The following is a 25,000-nucleotide window of genomic DNA, read 5'->3' as shown; positions in this document are numbered from 1 at the left end:
TTCTATTTTTCCTAACTAACAAACCAGATGTTTTGACTCGTACACAAGGAATATGCTTACTATGTAAAGACCGGTGGTTTGTATATTGTTGTGTGTTGAATATACTTGTACGAATACAGAATTTAGGCCAAAGGCCAACCACTGGGATCTATGAGACCATAGAGCGCTGAAACGGAAATTGACAGTTTGAAAGATGTAACAGGAGGAAAACCTCGGAGTTGCACTTTGAATCAGTGGCTAAGAGAGGGTGGAAACTAAGATGGAAAAAAGAGAATATGAAAGGAGGTAAAAGGAACGTAAGGGGTTGCAGGTAGGGGCCAAAGGCACGCTACTAAGAAACTTAAGTAATGCCTGCAGTGTATTGTCCCCCCGGTGGTGTTAGTGTGTGTCGTCAGTGAACCTCATGCGGTGCACTGTAGGCATTACTTAAGGTTCTTTGCAGCGTGCCCTCGGCCCCTAGCTGCAACCACTTTCGTTCCTTTTACTGTACCTCATTTCATATTCTCTTTCTTCATCTTACTTTCCACCCTCTCCTAACACTTGATTCTGAGTGCAATTGCGAGGTTTTCCTCCTGTTACACCTATCAACCCTTTTACTGTCAATTTCCATTTCAACGCTGAATGACCTCATAGGTCCCAGTGCTTGGCCTTTGGCCTAAATTCTATATTTAACTTAACTTACAGTGTATTGTGGTGTAGAAACAAAACTGCGTTCTTACATAGAAAAAAAAAAAAGTGTATATTTTATTTTTTTTTCTTCATATCCTTGGTCGTTAGATTCTTATTCAGCGCGTAATGTAATGTCGAAACCAGAGCACGTCCGACCGTTCGTTTGTGGGGCCAAACCTCCGCCTGCTTGTTTAATTTCCATAATGATACATTACCCGGGTCGAAGTTCGCAGTACTTACGGTGTACTGTTAGTGAACGGAGCATGACCACATATGGTCTGTACAGTCGGTGACTTAACAAAGGACTTCTAGGAACAAGGCGGGTTAAGCAATGTAATGAGAGATGTAGTTCATTCTTTTTTTAAATGTAAAAGTACGCCGCCTTACAATTTCATGTAGACCCTTGGCTTTATAGTACCAAAAGCTGATTGTAATGGAAACTTCTAGGACTTTATGCCATGACCTGAATGTAGCTGGCGACTTTTAGGACTTTTTATGCACGGGAGACTTTAAGGACGTATTACATCAGAATTTTTGCAAGATGGAAAGCGTGAGGACTTATATCAATGCTTTTACACAACCATTGAGTTTGGATAACCCTCAGAGATTCTATGGATTTTCGAGTTTCTCGCGTAGTGGTCTTTTTTTTTTTTTTTTTTTTTTTTTACGGGGACAGTTAATCCGACGTTTTGCATTTTGATCCAGACACTTTGGATGCCTTGTGTTTCAGGGACATCAGAGTAATGTAACTTACAAGGCGCCTAACTTTTCTGTGTTTTTCTGTATAATTCTAAGGCACGCATACACACGTGTTCGTATATATTTAATACTATATGTTATATAGGTGGATTGATATGCCAGTGCTTAAGGGAACGCGCACGCACACAAACACATATGTAATATATATATATATATATATATATATATATATATATATATATATATATATATATATATAACGGTTTGAACTTTTACGAGCCTTGTATGTGTAATTCCTGTCCAGATTCACTCAAGCAATAAAAAGTATTATCTCCAAAACGTTCCGCACGAGGATATTGATTCAAGTACAAAGATTTGCGAAGTTTGAGAACAATTAGTTTCCTGTTTTCCTACTGTTATTGTTGCTTTTACATGTAAGATGTTTATGCATGGATTGTTTTGCTCGTTTATCTTCATTTATTTGCCAATTTAAGACTGCTCTGTATGAAAGGATGGTTCCTTTGAATATTAATATAATAATAATTAGAGGGATGCACCAATACCAAAATTTTTGCTAATACCGATACCAATACCTGTTACCTACATATTACTGTTATTTAGGAAAATATATATTGTTACTAAAATCATTCTTGTTCTCTGGTTATCGTATATTAAATGTTCAAAAGTTGAAAGATCATATAATAGGTTTATATAAACTGCACGTGTCTAATTCCAAGCTGCAGCAATAGCAGTACAGTAACTCATTGCACCATTCACTTATACCATACCTGTACTGCACATGTTAAAATAGTACCCAACTCCAACAGAATGGCAATGACCCACTGCTGATAGAGATAGACGCAACCATAGTTAATTGAAATTAGAATTACGATGATATATTGTTAAATACACTCTATAGTAGCAAGATGTCATCTGTTCTGAAAAGATAAACATGAACCTAAATACAATATGACTATATATATAATATATATATATATATATATATATATATATATATATATATATATATATATAGTAGTAGTTGTTTGGTGGGCTTCCTTAATATATACGTACATTTTAGGAAGCCTAGAAGGGTTTTAAATTCCTATACTAATGACAAAAGTATTGGCTCACCAATACCGATACCGCAAAAACTAGTCAATACCACTAATACCGATGCCGATACTTGGGCACATCCCAAAATGATAATAATGATAATAATATGTTTTGTTGAAAAGAGTGGCAGTATCAGTGCAATAGATTTTTTACATTGTCTTTTCAAATCTTCTCACCATTCTTTTTTATTCAAGGCTGATATCTGCTAAAGAGCTGGATAAATGGGAAAGGTAGTATATTCAGAACTGATGCCTTTTCGCTTTAGTCAGATTATGTATATCAGCCTGCTATTAGCAGATATGAGCCTTAAAACAGATGATGATGATATAATTAAAGGATGATGATATAATTAAAGAAAACCCGTAATCACATAAAATCACACGAGTCAGTAAAATGGGAAAGTAAACCCATAGTAGTATGCTTGGTTGATTTTGTTTAAAAAAAATCAAAGAGGCATATTACTATGGATTTATAATAATGATAATAATAATAATTATGATAATAATTCCATGTGCTGTTCCTCCCTTTTTAGAATTACTTTCGTGTATTCTATTTCAGCCAGTCAACCAAAGGCATGATTTGGCAAGACGATACTTCGTAAATAAAAGATTTTTTTTTAATTTTTTTTATTTATTTATTTATTTTTTCTTTTTAGGCATGTCATTGTCCGCTGCTACCCCTTCTATGTGGTTATCTTGTAAATGCTATTGAATATCCTCAGAAGGAGTCTTACTATTTTCTTCTCCGGACAGGATTTACAGCGCCGGTTTTTTTTTTTTGTTACTTGAGTTTCTGTAATGGAGGTTTAGTTGTGATTAATTCTTATTCGCCTATTTGAATGTTCAATATAATTTTCATATTTTATTTTTAACTTAGCTTGGTCTCTTATAGCATTTTATTTAAGAAAGGGGAGAGAGAGAGAGAGGGGGGGGAGGGGAGGCGTTAAAAGCTCTTTCACACACTGGCGCACTTGTCACATCGGCGTGAAATTATGTTGAAGTTAGTTGCTGAAGTTATTCTAATTTTCAGAAATTCTTTTGCGACAGATTTATTGAAGGAATGGAATGCTTTGTAACGTTTCCTTCTACTCAATTTTAAAACGTATTCTTTACAGTTGTTATTTTCTTTACGTTTTAAAGTTTATCAATCTATGTTTACTTCAATTTTTCTGTGATTGCTAGAGTCCGTGTTTTTCGTATAATTGCTATTGTTAGTAGTATGATTGTACCTAGGTTGCTACGATGATAAATTTTTGTAAAAACAGTTAAGATTATCCCGGTTCAACCTTTCAATCGAAATCAGTCCATCTACATCATGATTGCTTTTTATTAAGCCATTTTCATGTGGATAAGCACATATACATACGTATGAATTAAGAAACACTATATGCGGGCTCACACTTGCTTGTGTCCCTGTGTGTGTACCAAGGTCTAAAGGTATTCTTTTAGACCTTGGTGTGTACTATACCGTAAGTCTCGAAGAAAAATAACGTACGTTATCGTTATGAAATTATTTGGATTTAATGTAATTCAACGATGCAGTTAGATAACTGAGAGATAGTAAATATTCACAGTACTTATAAAAATGCTTTGGGTACTTATATGTTCGCAACCACATCCGGAATAAGTTTTATAAGTAGTAAGCTCCCTAGATAAAATAAAATGCAACTTTTCACATCGCAAGTGTTCCAGGATGATGCGAATGTTTCATATCAGGCTAAATTATTATCAAGTATTCGAACCGTGTTCGTGTTCAGAACTTATTCGTTTCATTGTGGTTTTAGGACTGAGACGGCCATTGTCTGTCAGTCTTTTGATTGAATAATGCTGGACACAGCGAGACACCTTTGTCTAGCTTATGTACTCTAAAATCCACGTGCTAGGTACGTCTGTGTTTTTGTAAATGTCGTGAGATGCTCTGGCTGACGAAGGAGGTAGTCCCTTTTTTTTCACTGATTTAACTCTACGCTCTCTCTCTCTCTCTCTCTCTCTCTCTCTCTCTCTCTCTCTCTCTCTCTCTCTCTCTCTCTCTCTCTCTCTCTCTCTCTCTCTCTCTCTCTCAACATATGTGCATATAGGAAGATCGATTAGTTATTTTTATTCTGCTTAGAAATAGTTTTTACCTTTACCATAAATCAGGATTCTGAACAGGGGTATCCATACCCCTTGGGTGTATGAGAACCACGTGCTGGGGGTATGGGACTTGATCTCTGGATCTTCTAAATAATAATAATGATAATAATAATAATAATAATGATAATAATATATTGTTCATTGAGGAGTTGTGTTATAGCGAATGTTGCATCACTTTTTTAAATCAAGGTTAATGTGCACTGCATTTTTGATCAAACAGTATACCCTTGTTATATGGGCGTTGAGGGTGTATGTCTCGTTGTATATATGTTTCACTAATCTCACGACCCATTCGAACTGCCTTGAAGTTGACAGACAACTAGATTCATCCCTCTTCAGTCAACTGGGGAGGAATTTATGCGCGGCTCATGTGACCTCACGTGTCTGTGCTCAAGATCGCAGCCGTAATTTTCTCTCCCGCTTTCTTTCTTTGCTATAGACTGCATCTTGCACATCGCGATAAGTAGGCTGAGTCTTTATTTATGGTGGGTCAGGTCGCCGTGGTTTAAACGAAGGGATTGTGAAAAAGAGTATTTTTTTTTTTTAAGTGACAAGATCAAAGAGGTGGAAACCTTTCCGCGACAGTTTAATCAGATTCAGGTGATCAGCCGATAATTCAGAGATTGTAAGAGCAAGTTGTTATTCTTATGATGATGAAATTATTATTCATATCTGTAATTATTGTTTTTTTCATCGTTATCGTTTCCATTTATCATCTGAATTAGACCTTTGAAAGAGCCTTGTTGGGTTGCATGATTGGGAGACAAAGAATGATAATGGGTCATGGTACAGAATACGCTATAAACTAGACTGGATACCAACCGACGTTTCATTTTGATCTGTTTCTGCAAAGTGGATTGATACCTGCAGTTTGTTATTAAAATATCTGAAAAACAAATATTAATATAGAGTACAAACGTCTCATGTAAGCCCAGGGGTTCCCATCATTAGAGGAAGAACCATCGAGTTTCCGTCGTGTATTCTGGTGACGTATTAATGAACGTTGATTCATCGCTTTTCGTCCAAGACGTTCCACAGTTTATATACGTATCTTGTAGTTTACATTTCGTTCTGCGCCGGAATAAGTATTTCGTTACAGTGCTCGAGGATATTTTGCATTGTAGTATATTAAATTTTGAAATCTTTGGTGTTTACAAATGTATATGGTGTCCGTGTAGTGTTTCAGTGTCCATCATTCATACTGTGGCAGTGGTGTTTGTACATGAGACTTGATAGCTACAGTGTGCAGGAGTGTACCATAATGTATATTATTCTTTGAGCAAACCGTCAAACGAGGCTGCTGTCGTGCTTGTTGATATGACCTGTTTATTTTGAGTCCTTTGGCTGCTTCTTCCAATAGACGTCATGTGGTGTCCCACGAGGGCTTGGTCGAAACCTGGTGAGGAGCCTGAACTGTCCTCCGCTAGGGAGAGACCAGATGGTTAGGATTACGTCACGAAGGCGGCAGCGGCGGCGGCGGTGGTCATGTGGCTGCGAACAGATGGCTCTCTCTCTCTCTCTCTCTCTCTCTCTCTCTCTCTCTCTCTCTCTCTCTTATTGTTGATGACCTTTAAATTTTTACGGCCCTTACGATCGACTGTGTACCATTCGTCCCTCATCTACTGTTGGTGGTCTTTGATTTTGCAACGCCAGGCAACATTCTCTCTCTCTCTCTCTCTCTCTCTCTCTCTCTCTCTCTCTCTCTCTCTCTCTCTCTCTCTCTCTCCCTGGTGACCATTGATTTTGTTACGCCTCGTTCATTCAATTGTACGTAATCTCCACAGTCATTCTTTTCTACCTTTATTGCATTATCAGGGCTGGATGGGCATTATCGGTTATACATAAATAAAAAAAAATACGAGAAAATTATCCATGCAATTTGATTGTTGCTATACTTTGTTGGATTGCCCAATTTGGTAAGCTATAAATGGTGTATTCTAAATTAGTTAATTATGGCCACAGGATTTTCATATCTATTAATAAGCCAGAGCTGCCAATTGAGTATCAGTAGTGGAACAATTATGTTGAGATTTATTTTCCTTGTTGCCTTACATTACTTGCTTTATGTTATATTTTGAAATTGATCAGTGTGCTCTTTAGATGCAAAAGCTTTTTGCTTGATTACTGGTAGGAAAACTTAATGCGATGGTTTTTTTTTTTTTTTTTTTCAACTTCATTCTGTTTTAGCACAAAAACCAAGTGTTGTTTTCCGGATACGTGAGTGTACCAGTAGTTGGACAGCTGAGTTTGACTGCTGTTATACTTGATTATATTTTTTTACATTTTATTTTAACAGCAGGAATAGAGCGATTCTTTGTAGTTTGGGTTGCATTATGTTGTAGTTTGTTGCATTTCATTGTATAATATTTTATTTTAAATCAACGGGATCTGTGTGTTTGTTTTTAGCAGGTGATGGGTTGACTCACCAAAGAGTAGACTTCCTTTGATCATGATCTGTTAAGGAGTCAATCCGCTCATTATTTCCACTAAAGTGACTATCGATCGATCCCACTCATCGGGAACCTCTCTGTGATCCGAACTTTATGGCCGTTCAAGTGTTTATCGCTTCTCGGCGGAAAATTTGTAAGTGATGCTCATTTTCTTTGGCACAAAGGTGCTTCTCTCTGAGGGTTTTACTTATCTGTCCCTCGTCTCTTTGTTTGTTTGACTTTGTCACTGGAGCTTTGCGTGTTACTCAAACTTAATCGTTCTTTCGGATTTGAGATTCGTCGAGCTCTGATAGCGTTCGAACACCTTCTTGAGGCTTCGGTTTTTCAAACAGCTGTTGGTTTCTGAGTAGAAAGCCTCCCCCTTCACCCAATCCCCCCCTCCGACCCTCCCCCCTCCACCCTAAAGAAAAATAGGACAGGTAAGTGAAAATAGATTGTGTGTGTTTTCTCGTCCAAAGCAAGTTCTGCCCCCACCTGTGCAATCAGGCACCTGCTAGTGCCCTTGATGAAGTCTAAGTATCCTAGAAATGGAGGAGATTTCGCTTGTTAGCGTCACCAGTGTGTAAGATCTCGAGCAAAGTTTAGAGATTCATTGCATATTTGACGAACCTAATCCCTTAATCAGTGCTGCCGCCTCTCTGGGTACCACTTTGTACTAAGAGAATTGTTTATTTTTCACTTCTTTTTTTTTTTAGTACTGTTTGCCAGACTTTGGTTCAGCGCTAATGTAGATTGGAATTGTATCTTGGAAGAATGAGGCTACACAGCAAAACTTGCTTTATCTTTTCTTCTTTGTTTTTATTAGTTTGCCGAACTTTAGTTGAACGCTGATGTAAATCGAAAGTTTATGATATTGAGCCTGCATGTTATAACGAGTTGAACAAATAAACACAATATTTATGTAAAGTAGCTTATTTATATTACGTAGCGGATGTTTATTTGCAGTTTAGTGCTTGAAGTAATCCACCGTAAAGCTTCAGTTATCGAGATTCCCTATAGGAATGCAGTATGAGCTGTTGTATTCATAATTAAGAAGTACATAATCAAACGAAACGCTACTTTACTTTCATTTATAATGTCAACATTTTCTTGTACGAAATGAATGTTTCGTTTTCTGTTTGCAGTGCATTCACAGGTGCTTCTTTAGAGAAAAGCTTTCGCTTTGGACGCTGACAGTTTACTTTGTATGACAATGAAACTTCGTACTTTCACTACGAGCAAAAACGTTTCCAGCATCAACCGAGAACGTTCGTTGGCAGCTTCCTTAACATTATAGACCTTCCACTTTTCTTTCGTTGATGCTGTCATTTTATTTTCGTTGTTAGAAATTAAGTTTTGTTATCGTTTACAAAGTGTACACTTTATTTTGTGTAAAATATTTTTCGATTATAATGAGATCAGTTATGTGGAGAAAAAAATAAGTCCAATGACTGTCGTATGTAGTTATGGTAAACATTATCTTTGTGTAGAGAATAAAACAATTACACCTCTATTGTGCTGGCTCTCTCTCTCTCTCTCTCTCTCTCTCTCTCTCTCTCTCTCTCTCTCTCTCTCTCTCTCTCTCTCTCTCTCTCCCCGTCCGCACTTTTCTGTCAGATCTTAAAAGCTACTAAGGCTAGAGGGCTACTAATTGTTACGTTGATCATTCACCCTCCAATCGTCAAACACACCAAACTGCAGCCCTCTAGCCTCAGTAGGTATTTGTTTTTATTTAAGGTTAAAGTTAGCTAACATAGGCCACCACCGGATCGTGGCCGAGTTTCATGGGCCCGCAGCTCAACAGTTTTATGGACCGTGGCTGAAGCAACCACCGGACAGGAAACTCGATTGCTCCAAAACAAAAACTTCGGGGTAGTTTTTACTTGTTTTATATAACTTTCGTACTAGTTTCTTTCATGTTGTTACCTAATGGCGTTATTTAGCAGTAGAAACATGTTGCTTGCTTTGAGTGATGCTTGATGCTCAGCTGCTCTCCAAGCAGAAAGGATTTCGAGTATCCGGCCTCAGTCGAAGATTGATCTTCTTGACGTGACGGAGAGAGAGAGAGAAACGATACTGTTTATGCAGGATAACTTGCCTGGTATCACAGATGCTATTTATGGGGAGTGCGATCCTCTTGTATTTATTGTTGGAAAAGTTCGTGTTTATCTTTAGCTGTAACAGGGTCCCGGCTCTGTTTGCTCTTGGGAATATTAGCTCGTTGAGGATATATGTTAGGGAAATGTGTACACTGGATTAAACAAGACTTTTGTGGGTTTTAGATATTATTTTGTCTTTTATTTACTTACTGTATTTGTGAGGATATTTTACCGAAACATGTGCCATGAATTATACAAAAGGTTTCTTTTTTTATTAAGAAATTTTACAAAAGTTTTTATGGCTTTTTTTTTTTTTTTGAAGTCTGGCTGTATCTTCCCCGTATATTCAGGAACTTATCTTTTCGTAATTAGTTTGTCTTCATTTTTTTGGTAATAGTCATCTGAAAATTGCGATTTCGTTGACAGTTGGATATATAGAGTTTAAAGCAGTTTTTTTTAAAGAACGTTTTTTGAGGGAGGGGGGGGGATATAATTTAAAACAAAAAAAGTTGTTCGATGACTGACCTGTCAAAAAACGAGTTCTGAAAGCAGATCTTTTCATAGATAATGACCCCCAACAAAATTCGAAGGGTCGTTATCTACGACTACTATTGCTTGGGGGGGACATTATCTTTATGATATTTACAGTCTTGTTTGTTTTGACGATCATCTCCGAAGGGCTTTGTAGTACTAAACGCGCCGCAGAGGTGGATACATACCGGGTTAAAACCCTGGTGAGTCACTATCTAGGAAAGATCCCCGAAAGTTATCGTTATTGCATATTTCACTTTACCCTGGTCGGTCAAGCGCGATTTCTGTCCAGATTAGACTACCTTTGGTTACCCATAACAAAAGCTGTGGTTTGTGTGGGACACTGAAGTGTCTTACTTTTTTTTTTTTTTCTGGATAACTGTTTTACCGCGAAAACCTGTTTTCATTGTTTGTCCGTTACCGCCCCCGTTAGTTTTTCAACAAAATCACCAGTTGTGTAACGTGAGTTAAGATTGCAGTGTTATATAGTATATATATATATATATATATAATATATATATATATATGTATATATATAGTATGTGTGTATATAAATATATATATATTTATATATATGAATGAATTTTATCACAGCACCGTGATTCATATACAAGCATTAAACTACAAATTTCCTTTGTTATCCAATTTGCTCTACCTCGGAAATAATATAGTTTATGTGAACCGAAGGGAAATTTTTTAGTTGATAATAAGTTCGTCGTCGCGTGAGATCGAACCATGGATTAGATAAAAACTCAGGACTGCAGTGACGCCTTAAGTCACGCGGCCAACAAGGTAGAGGGACCTGGATATTAAGACATTTGTAGCTTTATATATATATATATATATATATATATATATATATATCAATATATATATATACATATATATACATATATATACATATATATATATATATATATATATATATATATATATATATATATATATATAATATATATATTTAGAGACACGTACACAAATATCACTTAATTTCACAGTCACTGTACCTGGCGAATAATTTGCAGCATCTGCTCTGCCAAAATCATAGTTTGGTAAAACGCTTTATATCTCTCATTTTAATATTCGGCATTTTACAGATCTTGCAATAGGTCTGTTGCAGCTGTTAACACGCCTTTTCCTGTGCGAAACTCTTACACTTTCACATCAACCGTGACGTCTAGGCCCGTCGTCTTTCAGGAGAGGTGGAACATACATCCTGCTTATGTGAACTCTCTCGAGAGACTGAGAGTTTCCAGACCTGTCATTGGCTTATCAACAGCCAATCAGGAGCGTGGTAAGGGACTGGCCTAGATGTCAAATGCACGGTTGATGTGAATCTACTATAGTCAAAAGTCGAAATTATCGCCAGTATCAGAAATGAGAATATAAAATTCGAAAGGACTAATTCACAAAATAAATTCTTTTTGCAGAAGATTAGCACACATTATATTCGGCAATCATCAATACAAAATACGAAGATGGCACATAATTGCTAGGTTCTGCTTGAAGGTATTTGATGAGTTTTTTCGAAATATACAGAGGTCATCAGTACAGTGTAAAATTTAAAAAATAGAAACAGTTGCTAAGTTCTACTTCAAGATTTTAAGGGATACGAAACTGAATTAAACCTTGTGGGAAAAAAAGCATATTCCAGCGTACTTGTTACATTATACTTGCTATAAAAGTTTTTTTTTTTCGTAAATTTCCTTTTGCCCACATTTGTAAAGCTTTAAATTGGCATTTATCCTCTTATTTGGAATATTGCTCTCAATCAGAGGCAATTTTCTGAATCATCTTTTTCAGTGGGTTACGGTGCACTAGAGTCCTCTGCTTTGTAGAGAGAGAATTCATCGGTACTTGGGGAGCCACGTATAGCACCATACAGGCCAGCCAATCCCACATTTACTTGTGGCATAGTTACACTGGTAGAAGCACGAATTAAAGAAGTGGTTTAAAATGTGCCTCTGAGGACTATGAAAGGTAGATCATGTCAGCAAAGTTGGTCAACGTTTTAGAAAAATAACTTGAACTCGTTTGCTAATGAAAACCAGCACAGCAAGATATGCGATTCAGTACATGAATTTGTACCGCTCGCTATTTTCCCAGAATCATCCTTTCGTCAGTAAACTGAATCAGCATAAAACTGACTTTCCAGCTGCTGAAGCTGTAATCCTTCTCGTATTTTCGGTATATCCTAACATAATTCACTGGAAGATGATATTCCCTTCAATGATAAACAGACCTTTGGTGCTACTTTGGGTTGTTATCTACGGGTCGCTTACATGGCGGAAGCTCCGTGGGACGTCGTGTTTAGTACTAGCCCCTCGGCGATCAAAGTGTTATACACACCCATTTCTTGGTTGTGTGGTCAACAAATTACATTAATAAACGATATCTGTCTACTAGCACCTCGGAGCAGGTGACGCGTAGATAACAAGCCATGTAGCACCGGTTTTTATTTACTTATTTGTTAATTTTTTTTATAGTAACTTAAAGATTAAAACTATAAATGACGTCAGATGAGATCCGTTTTCTCTCTCTCTCTCTCTCTCTCTCTCTCTCTCTCTCTCTCTCTCTCTCTCTCTCTCTCTCTCTTTTTTTTATTTATTTATTTAATTTTTTTTACAAGGAAATCTGCTGTATGCGTTAGCCCTTAAACATTGTTGGTAACTTTTTATAATATTCACCTTTGCCTCTTCGGTAATACTGCGCTATTCCTTATTAAGCTATTGTCACAAACACGCCCTTTTAGTAATTGGCTTTAATTAATGCGCCAGGAATTTATCGTAATGTAGGTAGTGGACTGCCTGTTGAGTTTCATTTGAAAGTCATTTATACCTTTCATGTCGTATGAGTGCATAGATTAGTCAGTCTTTTGATATTGGCTACTTCTTTCTAGTGTTATTGTTGTTGAGTGTGTGTGTGTGTGTTTTTTTTTTTTTTTTTTTTTTTTTTTTTTTAGGAGTGCCGAATATTGGCTATTTAAGAATAACGTTTAATTTGAAACTTTTCGCTTTATTTTAATGGGTTATTTTTTTTAACAGTATTAACGGGCGTGGAATCCAACCTCAGTCCCTTGGAGATGTCAGTAATGAGATTTGCTCACATTCCAATCACGTGGGTATTTAGTATCCAGTCATATCCAGCAATTTTGTTTATTTAGTTTTATTTATTCATTTATTTATTTTTCTGATGTGCCGAAGGACTCGGAAGATAACCAGTCTAGACTTTTTTCTGAGTTTTTATTACGGCAATTACACACGCTCATTTATTCAGGCATATCACATTGCCTAGGGTATCAGAGCAGACTCAGGTAGATAATGAATTTGAAGTTTTTGCAGCCAATGTGGGTTCAGTTTGTAATGTGTTGCAAAGAAATGTTGCTCTTATGATTTTTGCAGGGTTCTTAATATTTCAAGTACGGCCAAGGGTTTTATGCTCCTATTAAGTGCTGTAAAGCTTCGGGAAATGTGATATAAAGAGAGAAAATGCACGCAAACTTTACCTCCAGTAGATTACTTCACGTGATGCATCCCCACTGATCTCGTGTATATACACAACTCGTCCAGTGGATGAATTATAGCTCGTAAAACGCAGTCCATGTTAACCACATCACGTGTGCTCCGGGAATCATTGCAATAACCAGACGCTCACTCGCTCAGGTGTAGATGCAAAGGACCCGGGACTGGTAGGATTCGTACCACGGTTGATTCCGCGCTTCGCCCCGCCTCGGCATGGATGAACAGTGGCCGGGGAAGTGGATGATAGGGTGGGTAGGATACCGGGGGAAGGTGGGAATTGGTTGGTTAGGGTAGGGATTGGCTTTTTAGGAGGACATGCGTGTCTGTCTGCCTTGCTGAGGGTGTCCTTGGGATTTTTTGCCCGTGTGGGTTTGCCTTTTCACTTTGCAAAACTCCGTATTTCTTTTTTTTCTTTTTTTCATTCCTACGTTTGATTTTAAATCGCTGCACGTTGCAGTAGAAGAAAAGGATGCGAATTGCAGAGGATGGCTTGATGAATTCGCGGGTTGGGAGAGATGACGTCATGGATATACACACTACTTGTAGGAGCTGGAGGCCATGCATGCTTCCTAAGGGAATGGTAGCCTATTGGTTAATGAGCTGGGTGGCAAAACTTGTTCAGTTTCTGCTTCTCTTGACTCTCTTCCCTTTTTGGTCCTTCCTTGGTGTAAGAAAAATAAGCTGAGTTAATTAAGTTTTAATTAGTTTAGGTTTTGTATGAAAGGGACATTGAATATAACGATATTTGAACTGAACATAACACTGCAGAGAATGTATCTCTTTATTATCTCCCCATCAGTATAATTGAATTCATTAATCTAGAACAATTCCGTATAGAGTTTTAGGGTGGACTAATTTTGTTTTGAGAGCCCTCTGTGGTTCACTGTTGAAAAATGTGTTCGCGCACAGAATGTGCTAAAATATACTACTTGGAGAGGAAATACGGCTGAAGAACCTTATTTTTTATTATTATTTTTTATTTTATTTATTTATTTATTTATTTATTTATTTATTTATTTTTTTTTTTTTTTTTTTTTTTTTTTGCACAAAGTAACGAACAGTACATTTGTGTTTGTGTACAGTATAGATTACAGAGAGAGTATCTGCATCATGTCAGTATTATGCAGTAGATCCAGTATGAAAGAATGGACCTTCTGTATAACAAGAAAACGAAGGTTCTTTTTTGGAGTTTAGTTAATGTTTTGGAGAATGTGATTTATGGATTTTGAATAACTGATATGTTGTTCATTTTGAGAATAAATCTTATGAAAAGGGAAAAAAAGTAGCACATTTCCTAAGCTAAAATGTACATAGATACTATTACTTTTTTCTTATTGAAAAAAATATTGCGTAATTTATCATGTTATAGATTTTTCTGTTCACATATGTCCTTATTCGCTACCTGGAATATTCTTCTGAATAAGTGAAAACCAAGACCTTTAGCATGCAGAGGGTGTAGCTAATTTTGTTGTACCCAAACACTTACGTAGCAGGATGTTGTGACTTCCCAAACAGCAGGATCCAGAGATCCTGCCAGACAGTAACTTCATGATTGATGCCGATAAATATTCAGAAGAGTGAAACTTGACCTTTATTCCACCCGTAAATGCCCACTTGGACTGGTTTCTTGAGAGAATTGCTGTCCTTCAGCAACTTCGTACAAGACTGTTCTAAGTCTAAAAGTTGCAGTGATCTTAAGAAAGAAGAAATCGGAGAGATCGGTTTAAATAAACATGGAAAAACTGCTCATAGAGCAAACGACGCCAGAGGTCGCTATCTTGGCGTTATAAATAAAAGGGTGAAGTGGTCTCGCTTGTGGTGCTTGCTTGCATGGGCAAGGAAGAGGGCGGGGCAGTGTAGAGACGCAGTTCCCTTGAAGACGACCGTAAATTACAGCTCTTGTCTAGTTTAGTCATGATCGAAACAAGAAAGAGAAGAAGGGAGAAGTTGTTTGGGACCTTACCCCACAGGAAGCAGTTAGAAATATAGGATAATATCGGAAAAAAGAGGCAGGGAGTGGATTCCAAGGTTTAGATGTAAAAAGAAAAAATAATTACTTGACCAATGAGTCCTTATTCAGACTCTCTGGAACTCCATCCTTAAAGGAACAGCGGCCAAAATAGAATAAGGAGACTAGAAGTGGAAACCTAGGTAAACAATATTTAGTGAAGATGCAAGGCCAGAGTAATGTAGTATCAGTATTAAGTATGAAGAATAGAACTTATTCAGACAACACCTGAGTTTTTAGATGTAAATTCAGTCATTTCTGTTTCGTATTCAAAAATGAAAACAACTTGATAAGAATATTAGCAGAGTTCCAGGTATAGGCTATAGTGTACACTTACCTGTTTCGATCCGATTATGGAAGTAAAGAACGTGTATTTTGGTGCTGAGTGAGCAATGAAATTCCTCCAGTCTAGGCCCATCGGTTGTGAGACTTACAATGTAAATATCGTTCACGTGAAATAATCATTATTGACGCGAACGACAATAGATAACTTGTAAAAAAATGTATTAGAAATATGAATGTTTAAATCGTTTGCTAGAGTATGGATGGGAAGTTAGACTGGAGAAGCAGAGTAGGTTAGAGCCCAGAACCATATGGGACAGCTCAAGTGAGCAGTATCGTTTTGTCAAATACAGGAGATTTAAAGGAGTTGAATTTGAGATGTAAAATGGGTCTGGAAAGAGTTTTAGTAATTTTGTAAATTGCGTTTAAGTATTGCATCGTTTTCCATAAAGTAATCATTTACCGAGTTCAAGATGTTAGTATTTTTTAGGTGTGGAATTTTTGTACCTTAATTGATTTAAAAAAAATGTTGAACTTAGGCAACATTGTGGTAAGTCTTAGCGTCCGTTAAGCAGCTTGCCTAGCGAAGGTTTTATCGTTAGTTTAATTAATGGTTTTTGAAGTTCACTAGAGTTGAATTTCAGTTTTTTTTCTATTTTAGACAAGTCCTAATGATGCCTCAATTAGCAGCTATTAAAGCTTGAACTCATGTTGACGGATTTAAAGTGTTTCTTTACTCAACTCATTCATTTTGAGAGAGCCAGTTTTAGCTCTCGAGTTTCAATATTGGAACCCCTGGGCGCAAACAGAGCTTTCTCAGGCCTCTGTAAAGGTGGGTATCTAGTCGTGCCTCCTCCTTAAATGACCTTTAAGGATATTCAGAGAGAAGTTATGGAACCAGTTGTCGGGGGAATAAGGGCATACTTAAGTGGTTGATTGCGAGAAGAGATTGGACCCCATTAGCCTCGTAAGAGAGAAGGCTAATGGATGCTTTTGTGTATCAAAGGGGGCGTGTTTATGTTGGCTTCCGGGATTGGTCGCTTGGCCTGCGAGGAAGTCTTTGCAGAGATAGGAACTCTTTGATGGCAGTCTCACGGAGAAACCTGAATGATTCTGTCTTTTTTCATTCAAATTAGTCTCTCTCTCTCTCTCTCTCTCTCTCTCTCTCTCTCCTCTCTCTCTCTATGGAAAAAACATTTTCATGTTCTAGATAGATATTTTTTTTATTTTATCGAATGAGAACTGTAGTGAAATTTTTCTCTTTTCCGAGTATTTTATAACATTAAGGAAAAGGCTGTTTGGGTGGTCCATTAGTAAGCTTGAAATTACGAGAGAGAGAACCATAAAAGTTGATGAGATTTTTATGAAAATCTTAACACCGTCACTTTCAAAATTGACACCTTAGGTCATCAACATATGCTGTCGTTGTAGGATTAGCGGGCCATCATGTCCTCTTATTGAAGTGTTATGAGTGAATTCGTTAAACCTCTCCAGATTGGCCTAACATTATGAGTATTCCTCAAGAAACGCCACCACCAGCAAAAGTAATAACACTGCGCCAAGGGTTAAAAAAAAAAAAAAAAAAAAAAAAAAAAAAAACTCAAATTATCCAGAACCTCAGAAATAAGAAAGGTCATAAAAACTGGTCGGAAACTTTCTGAAGTGGATTGCTTGGTATTGTGTTTGATACTATTCTTTAACACCGAATTTTAATTAATAATTGACAACAGCCCTTCTGTGCATTTCAAAATGAATTGCGACTCGAAAGAAAAGTTTTAAAAAATCTTTCCTATAAGATACCGCTCACGGCACAATGTTGTACAGAGAGAGAGAGAGAGAGAGAGAGAGAGAGAGAGAGAGAGAGAGAGAGAGAGAGAGAGACATCCTTAGGTAATCGAATGAGTAAGCAATGTTAATTATAGGGCGGCCACTGTGACGTCACCCTTTGAAGGCCAAAAAACCATCAAATGACCCACGTTATTGCGTTATCGTTACAGGGATGCTGATCGTTGCCAGGTGCACGATGCTTCGTTTGAAAGCTTATGGTGCTACAACGTCCGATAGTCTTCAGCTGATAACGTAATCGGGTTAAAAACTATTTATGTAGCAGAGCTAGCAAATCACTCGGCAGTTATTTAATTGTTGTTTTTGAAGTATTTCACTACAGGGTCTACATTTTTACGCTTGTTGGACTGTGAACTGTTGTACGCAAGGTCCTTGGTTGTACGTACAGGGATTAATGATCGCATATTCCAAGCTTTTCTCAGCTTTGAGTTCATGATCCCGGGGTCCCTAATCTTTTACGAGGTTGTGCAAAGCTTTGTGGAAGAGCTAAAGAAGAAGAAAAACCAAGTTCGAATACAACTTGTATACCAGTTTAGGTGTGAGGAAAGGGCATATAAGTTCAAGTTCAGGAATGAGGAAAGATAGGGACAAACTTTTTATTTTTTGTATTTTTTATTTTATTTTTGTTTGTTTGTTTGTTACCATGTAAAGTCTAAGTTTTTGGAACTCTCAGAATTATAGTTTTACGAAAAAGTTCTTGTTATTTCCTTCTACCACTCCACGTGAATCACTTAGTGTCTTCATATTCCAATTATTGCTTGGAGGCTTACTCAGAGAGAGAGAGAGAGAGAGAGGATTGGACATAAACAGCCTTGTGTTTAGAAAATCATTTCGTCAAGTTCTGTAAACAAACTCAACCAGGAAGACCCCGAGAATATTTTTCGTTTTAATGTTTTATGTTTTTCTTAAGTGTAGTTACTCCTAATATGTATGGGTTGTATTCTGATTGGCTAATTTTGTATAATATTGAGAGCTCTCTGCGTTTTATTTATTTATTTATGGTTTATTTTGGGATATTCATTCCTCTGCCCTCTTATAAGATTCAGCGTGTTTCTGAGAATTGATCCGCTCAGCGATAATACATAGACTTCGGAATTGTTTTTTTTTTTTTTTTTTTTTTTTTTTTTTTTTTGCAAGCTTTTAGCTTCGAGGGATTTAAAAAAAATACTTCAATTAGAAATACATTGATTTCCGATTATTATCTCTCTCTCTCTCTCTCTCTCTCTCTCTCTCTCTCTCTCTCTCGTCAATGCTGGACTAACCCTGATTTGACTCTTCGGAGTGATCGTTTCTATATTTTCGTCTTTATTGACATTTAATTCACGTAGCGCCTCTATCAGTCACATTGCGAAAACTTTACATAGATATTAATAAAACCACTGAATGTGGACAGTGTGATGTTCTCAGCTGTGTCATTTGGTCCGCACGGCGACACGAAAATATTCTCTGTTTCATTTGCCGGAATCAATTGAACATTGTGAGAAATAATTTTAACTATTAAAAAAGGCGCCTCAGGAGTTTTAAGGTCCGAGAGCGGACAGAAAAAGTGCGGACAGACAGACCCGTCTTGATAGTGTTCTTTTACAGAAAACTAAAAAGTAGGGCATCCCTGCTTAATCCTTTTAACCAAGAGTTGAAAGCCTCACTTCACGTCTCTATTTTTTACGGCATTTTATTATTAATTAAATTTTTTTTTTTGAGAGGTTTGCTTTCATTACATTTGTTCTATATACAAAGACCGTCTTTACCGTATATACTGCCTCGAAGTTATTCGGTTTTATAATACAGTAGGAAAGCAAGATATAAAGGAAGAAATATGAATACATATGATTGCCATAACCCTCTGGTCTAGGAAATCACCGGAACGACAATTTTCTGTTATATTGTCTTCCCAGACTGAGGGACCAGATTTTTTTTTTTTTTTTTTTTTTTTTTTTAAATTGAAGGTTGAGGATTTTATATTGGCGTGACCAGAATGAAAGATAATGGGTAAGAAAAGTTTGGTATTACATTAAAAGAAGATTTCAGTCCGCTTCTGGTAGGAATAGTTATATTCCACAACGTAAAAAAAAAAAAAAAAAAAAAAAAAAAAACACACCAGATCGACCACTCACCAGACTGTCGACATCTCGACCTCGTCCCGACGAATAACGCTAGAGGTGTGGGTTCAATTCTCCTTCAGACCAGACGGAACCTTGAGACTAAATGGTTTTTTCCTTTGGATTTTTTTTTTTTTTAAGGAATCTTCGCACCTCTTATCTGGAAATGTCCACATTCTATTAATGCCAATGTGATGGGCAGGCTAATGCCCTTGTCTAGTAATAAAAAAGTCCAGTAGCCAGATAGTATAAATTGTGCTTACAGAAATAATATTTGCAAGAGATTTGTCAACACAGGGTTTCTCTCTCTCTCTCTCTCTCTCTCTCTCTCTCTCTCTCTCTCTCTCTCTCTCTCTGTGCTATTTCCTGTGGTTCTCTAGGGATTTTGGGGTTCTGTTTCTTTGATTATTGTAGTATATTAATGTAACGAGGATTTGATATTGGTCGGTTTCCCTAAAGAATAAGATTGTTATAAATCAAATCCCCAAGATTAGTAAAATAAAAAGTACTACCAACTTTATTTGGTACCACTATTATTTTCAAGAACTCTATGTCGCATTAAATGCAAAAAGAAAGGTTCATTAGTAGTAGTTTTTAAACAGTTTGCGTCGTTGAATTTTCCGAATTTGATGCGACAAAGAGTTCTTAAAGATAATAGCGGTTTCAAATAAAGCTGACTGTATTTTTCATTTCACTAATCTTAGGCGATTTGATTTATAACAACGTTGCAAAGGGTTTTGTTTCACTGCGCAATGACGTCACGCGCAGCGCTGGTACCTTTTCTCCCTTGTAGCGTCTTGCGTTAGGTCAAGAAGAGGTCATTGCTATTCGAGTCGTGTCTTTGCCAGGAACATTGCTTGAGATGTCTCAAGAGGATCCCTTCCCCACACCCCCACTCCCCTCTCTCTCTCTCTTCCACCCCTACCCAAGCCCCTCTGTTTTCAAGGTGCGGTAGTTTCTCAAGTGTTTATCTGTGACATCCCTGGCCCATTGTGAGCAGAGGGAGGAGAGAAGAGATGAAGTTTTCGAGTACCTTTGCATCGGTGCTATTGTGGAGGGAGAGGGTGGTGTGTGGCTTGGGAGGGACGGCGGGAGGGGGGGGGGGGGGGGGGGGACGGGTGGATGGGTAGGAGGGAGTTGCTGTTTTGGATAACCTTCACACGATGAGGATATGGCGAATGGGAAAAGTTGAAGTAGAGGGAGAATAAAAAGAGAATAAGGAGCTATAGAGAAACGGGTGTTTGGATGGGACGTGGGTCAGTCCGGTTGTTGGACTTGGAAGTTCCATTATTGTAATTATGTGTAAAATTTTATTCGAAGTGCAGACTTTTCTTTTTTTTCGCGGTCAATCAAGTCACTTGTATGTGTATTCGACTTGATGCCTGAATAGGGTGTAACAGGATTTTGACGTTTTTATTATTAGATTTGGCACTCGTGAAAAATACCTAAGGCCGTCTGTTGGTGTGGTTGATTAAGTGCACTATTTTTCAGCATTAGATTATATTATTATAAATACCCTTTCTCTCTGACAACTCACACACATTGAGGAGAGTCAAGTAAATAATGAATGAAATACAATCACTATTGAAAACGGAAAGAAGGAAAACAGAAATGTATAGTGAAACCTAACATTTCCATGGATTAATGAACAGTAGAAGACATGAAATGGAGATAGCTAACAAGAAGATATTTAAAATGAAATTTGCGAACCACAGGGTATGGAATTTCAAAGTATGAAGTCTTTTGGAGAATGAATCAGTAAGGGAGCTATTGCAGCCGTGCTAGAAGTGTTGCCTTCGAAGTGATATCAGTGTTAAATGGGAATTATCGTTAAGCAGATACAATGCTGAACTTTCAGAGCGAGTGAACGTCAGTGAAATGCGATTATGAAAGACAATTAATTTTATATTTCGTGTTCGCCAGAGACAAGAATAGCACTTGCAACGTATGGGGTAGAGAGGTGTTCTTTAATGGGCGATAAAAAATTATATTTTATAGACCAATAACGATGAAATCAAACTGCCAATAGACAAGAAGCTTTAGAGGCTGAAGTGATTAAGCTCGTGTATTATTTGCTGTCTTGATGGATGTGAAGTGAAGAGACTGGAAGAGGAAAGCTGTTGGGTTCACTGTTTGCAGATAGTTTTATCATAACTGCTGAGTCAATGGAGGAGCGTCAGAAAAATATGGGATTAGGTCTAAGAGCTTTGAAGGAGAAAGGCTTAAAAGGTGACTACGCAAATCGAACTGATGTTGAGTGATGGGAAGGGAGGGAGAAGGAACTCATTGCGAATACCAGCGTTAAACGGGAAATAAAGCAAGTCTTTGCAAGAGTTGAAGGTCGATTTTTGAGTGAAGGAAGAGTGGCTTTGCAAGAGTTGAAGGTCGATTTTTGAGTGAAGGAAGAGTGGAGTCGACCTGGACACAAGTAGCAAGTATGGCTTTCGATAAGATCCCTTTGAAACTCGACAATATATATCCACCGAACAGCAAACATACCTGGGCTTTGGCGTACCTTAGAAATTGCCATTCTCAGGTAGAATTACTTGGGGGAGTTGGATTAAAGATATTGAGCCAGATATTAAAAGTGTCATTATTAACAATGCCCAGCGACCAAAACCTTAAGATTTTGAATTATTTTCCTCTTGTATTCCCACAAAAGTATCCTGCAGAATTTACAATCTTTCTGAATTGATGTCTTCCAGATTATGATGTGTGATATAACCCCCGGAACAGAAAAGGAACTGAACCAACATATATTAACTCCGGAATTCAGTGCGGAACTGTGAAACCTAATACTCTGACAATTATACCAATTATACAAAGTGAACTACAGAAGTGAAATGAGCTTAGGAACATTTGATCCCCAAGAGCTAGTACTAAACGCGGGGAAACAGTGATGCATCTACACTGTTTTGCCCGTGTTTAGTATCAAATGTCCCAAAGTGCATTCAATCGTAGAGGGGCTATGGTTGATTCACATCAACTGGGCATTTGATGTCTAGGCCAGTCCCTTACGACGCTCCTGATTGGCTGTTGATAAGCCAATGACAGGGCTGGAAACTTGATCTCTCGAGAGAGTTCACGTAGGCACGATGTATGTTCCACCTCCTGAAAGAAGTATACCTCAGGAGAGGTGGAACATTCATCCTACCCATGTGAACTATCTCGAGAGACTGAGAGTTTCCAGCCCTGTGACTGGCTTATCAACAGCCAATCAGGAGCGTCGTAAGGGGCGAGCCTAGACATCAAATGCACCGTTGATGTGAATCTACTATAGTACTAAACACGGCGACACATTTGACCCCCTCGGGGCTAGTACTAAGCACGACGAAAGTAGATTAATAACTGCTTTGCCGTTTTGAGTACTAAACGTGTTTAGGGATCAAATGTTTCTAAGCGAATTGGTCATTCACAAATTCCCCAGGGATTTCATCTGTAACATATGGGCTACACGGTACCTGCATTGCCTATAGCATCCGAAATGTATGTGCAGTTGCAGTAACCACAATATCCTCTTAAATTCTAACGTCCTAGCAGGGTTCGAAACTACATCAGGAGAATATCAGAAAGACATAATACACACACACATATTTATACATATACACCTATATATATATATATATATATATATATATATATATATATATATATATATATGGTGTTATATATATATAGATATATATATATATATCTATATATATATATATATATATATAGATATATATAGATATATATATATATATATATATATCTATATATATATCTATATATATATAATATATATATATATATATAATATATATATATATATATATCTATATAGATATATTATACTTATTATATATATAATATCTCGTATATAATATATATATATACTATACTATATACCTAAATAATATATATATATATATTATATATATAGATATATATATAATATATATCTGTGTACATGCATACATAATTTATAAAACGTCTATAGAATGAACAAAAATGTAAAATGTATCCTTGTGTTATACCTACAGAATAAATCACAGAACCTTCGCCTTCTAGTAGAATGAATGAATAAATAAATAAATATAAATATAGAGTTTAGAATTATACCCGCATGCTCAGGATAATTGACAATATAATGGACTCTTGACCCTGATTCATCTAGCCATATACGCCGTTTCTGGCCTCAGAGAGAAATAGGGCAGATACGGTGTGTACAAGAGTAAGAGGTCTCTGGGATTGAAATAGACTCGAGCGAGGGGCCTCTCCCATGAAGAGAACTTCGACAGATTGGAAGTTGACCCTCCTCTGTATGGAGGAAGAATAGACTTGAGTATGGGTACGGAACGTGTACATCCTACGCATCGAAGGATTTGTGCGGTCTCTGAAAAGGGGATTACCTGGAGGGTATGGGTACGGAACGTGTACATCCTACGCATCGAAGGATTTGTGCGTCTCTGAAAAGGGGATTATCCGGAGGGAAAAGGGGAAAGGAAGCGATTACCTCTGCTGGGGAAAAAGGCACGTCGGAATGTCCTCATGATTCTTTTAGACCTCGTCCCAACGCGTGTTCGCCCTCGTCGGGTTTTCCATTAACCGATGTATTTGGGATTCTGCAGTTCTTCCGTTTTCTGTGGTTTGCTGTTCAGGGTTTCGTCACTCTTGGTTTTTTTTTACCTACCGTTCGTATGTTCTCTCAGATCTCTTTGAGATGATACTGAAGCTTTGCTTCCACTTCTGAAAATTGTTTTAGAATGCATTGAGTATCCTTGGTGATATATATATATATATATATATATATATATATATATATATATATATATATATATATATATATATATATATATATATATATATATAATTTGTGTGGGTGTACACTTTTACAGCTATATTTTCTTGGTGATTTGGTAATTCGTTTTTTTCATACTTTTATGTGCCTTTACATAGTTGTTATATATGTTTTTTTCTTTTTCTTTTTATCAAGAGTATTAAATGCATTCAAGCGCAACTCACATAGCTGGATGCAAAGCTTCTGTATCGTATCAAAAGATTTGCATAAATTTGAATACTTTTGCGGCTAAAACCTTGTGTGATCTGCCCAGTAGGGTTGAATTCTTGGATAGTCAGTCATTAATTGTAAAAATAGCCTGGAAATTCTTCTTTGTGATTTCTCTTTTCGTTTTGGGTTGCCTTATCCTTGCTTCTTGATGCTTTGGGATTTTTTTTATTACATTTAGTAATTTGACCGTTTAGATTTCTTTGATATTTTGAAACTGGTAATTAGTAGGAATTAGTGCTTTGGACCTTCTCAAATTTTACAATTTATTTAAAGAAAATTTCGGATCTGCGTGGAAATTGTAGCGCTCGGAAATCGCAGTCTTTGTGGATTATGGCAAGATGCTTGAAGTGGAGGTGGAGAATATTTTATTTGAGATTTAGAATCTTCTAGACGAGAAAATTAGGCCACCTTGTCGGCTGAAGGTATGGTGGGTGGATATAATATAATAAATAATAATAATAAATAATAAAATAATAATAATAATAATAATAATAATAATAATAATAATAATAATAAT

At 36.9% G+C, this 25,000-nt stretch overlaps 1 protein-coding gene across 3 annotated transcripts in view; it reads left to right on the top strand.

Annotated features, from left to right (window-relative positions):
* Positions 1 to 25,000, top strand: part of LOC135215547 (extracellular sulfatase Sulf-1-like) — a 561,353-nt gene that overhangs the window by 14,446 nt on the left and 521,907 nt on the right. The window lies entirely within an intron of this gene.

This window comes from Macrobrachium nipponense, chromosome 5 (genome assembly GCF_015104395.2).
Source record: "Macrobrachium nipponense isolate FS-2020 chromosome 5, ASM1510439v2, whole genome shotgun sequence".
NCBI lineage: Eukaryota > Metazoa > Arthropoda > Malacostraca > Decapoda > Palaemonidae > Macrobrachium > Macrobrachium nipponense.
Note: the sequence above shows the minus strand (reverse complement) of the source record. Positions and strands in the feature narration are given on the sequence as shown.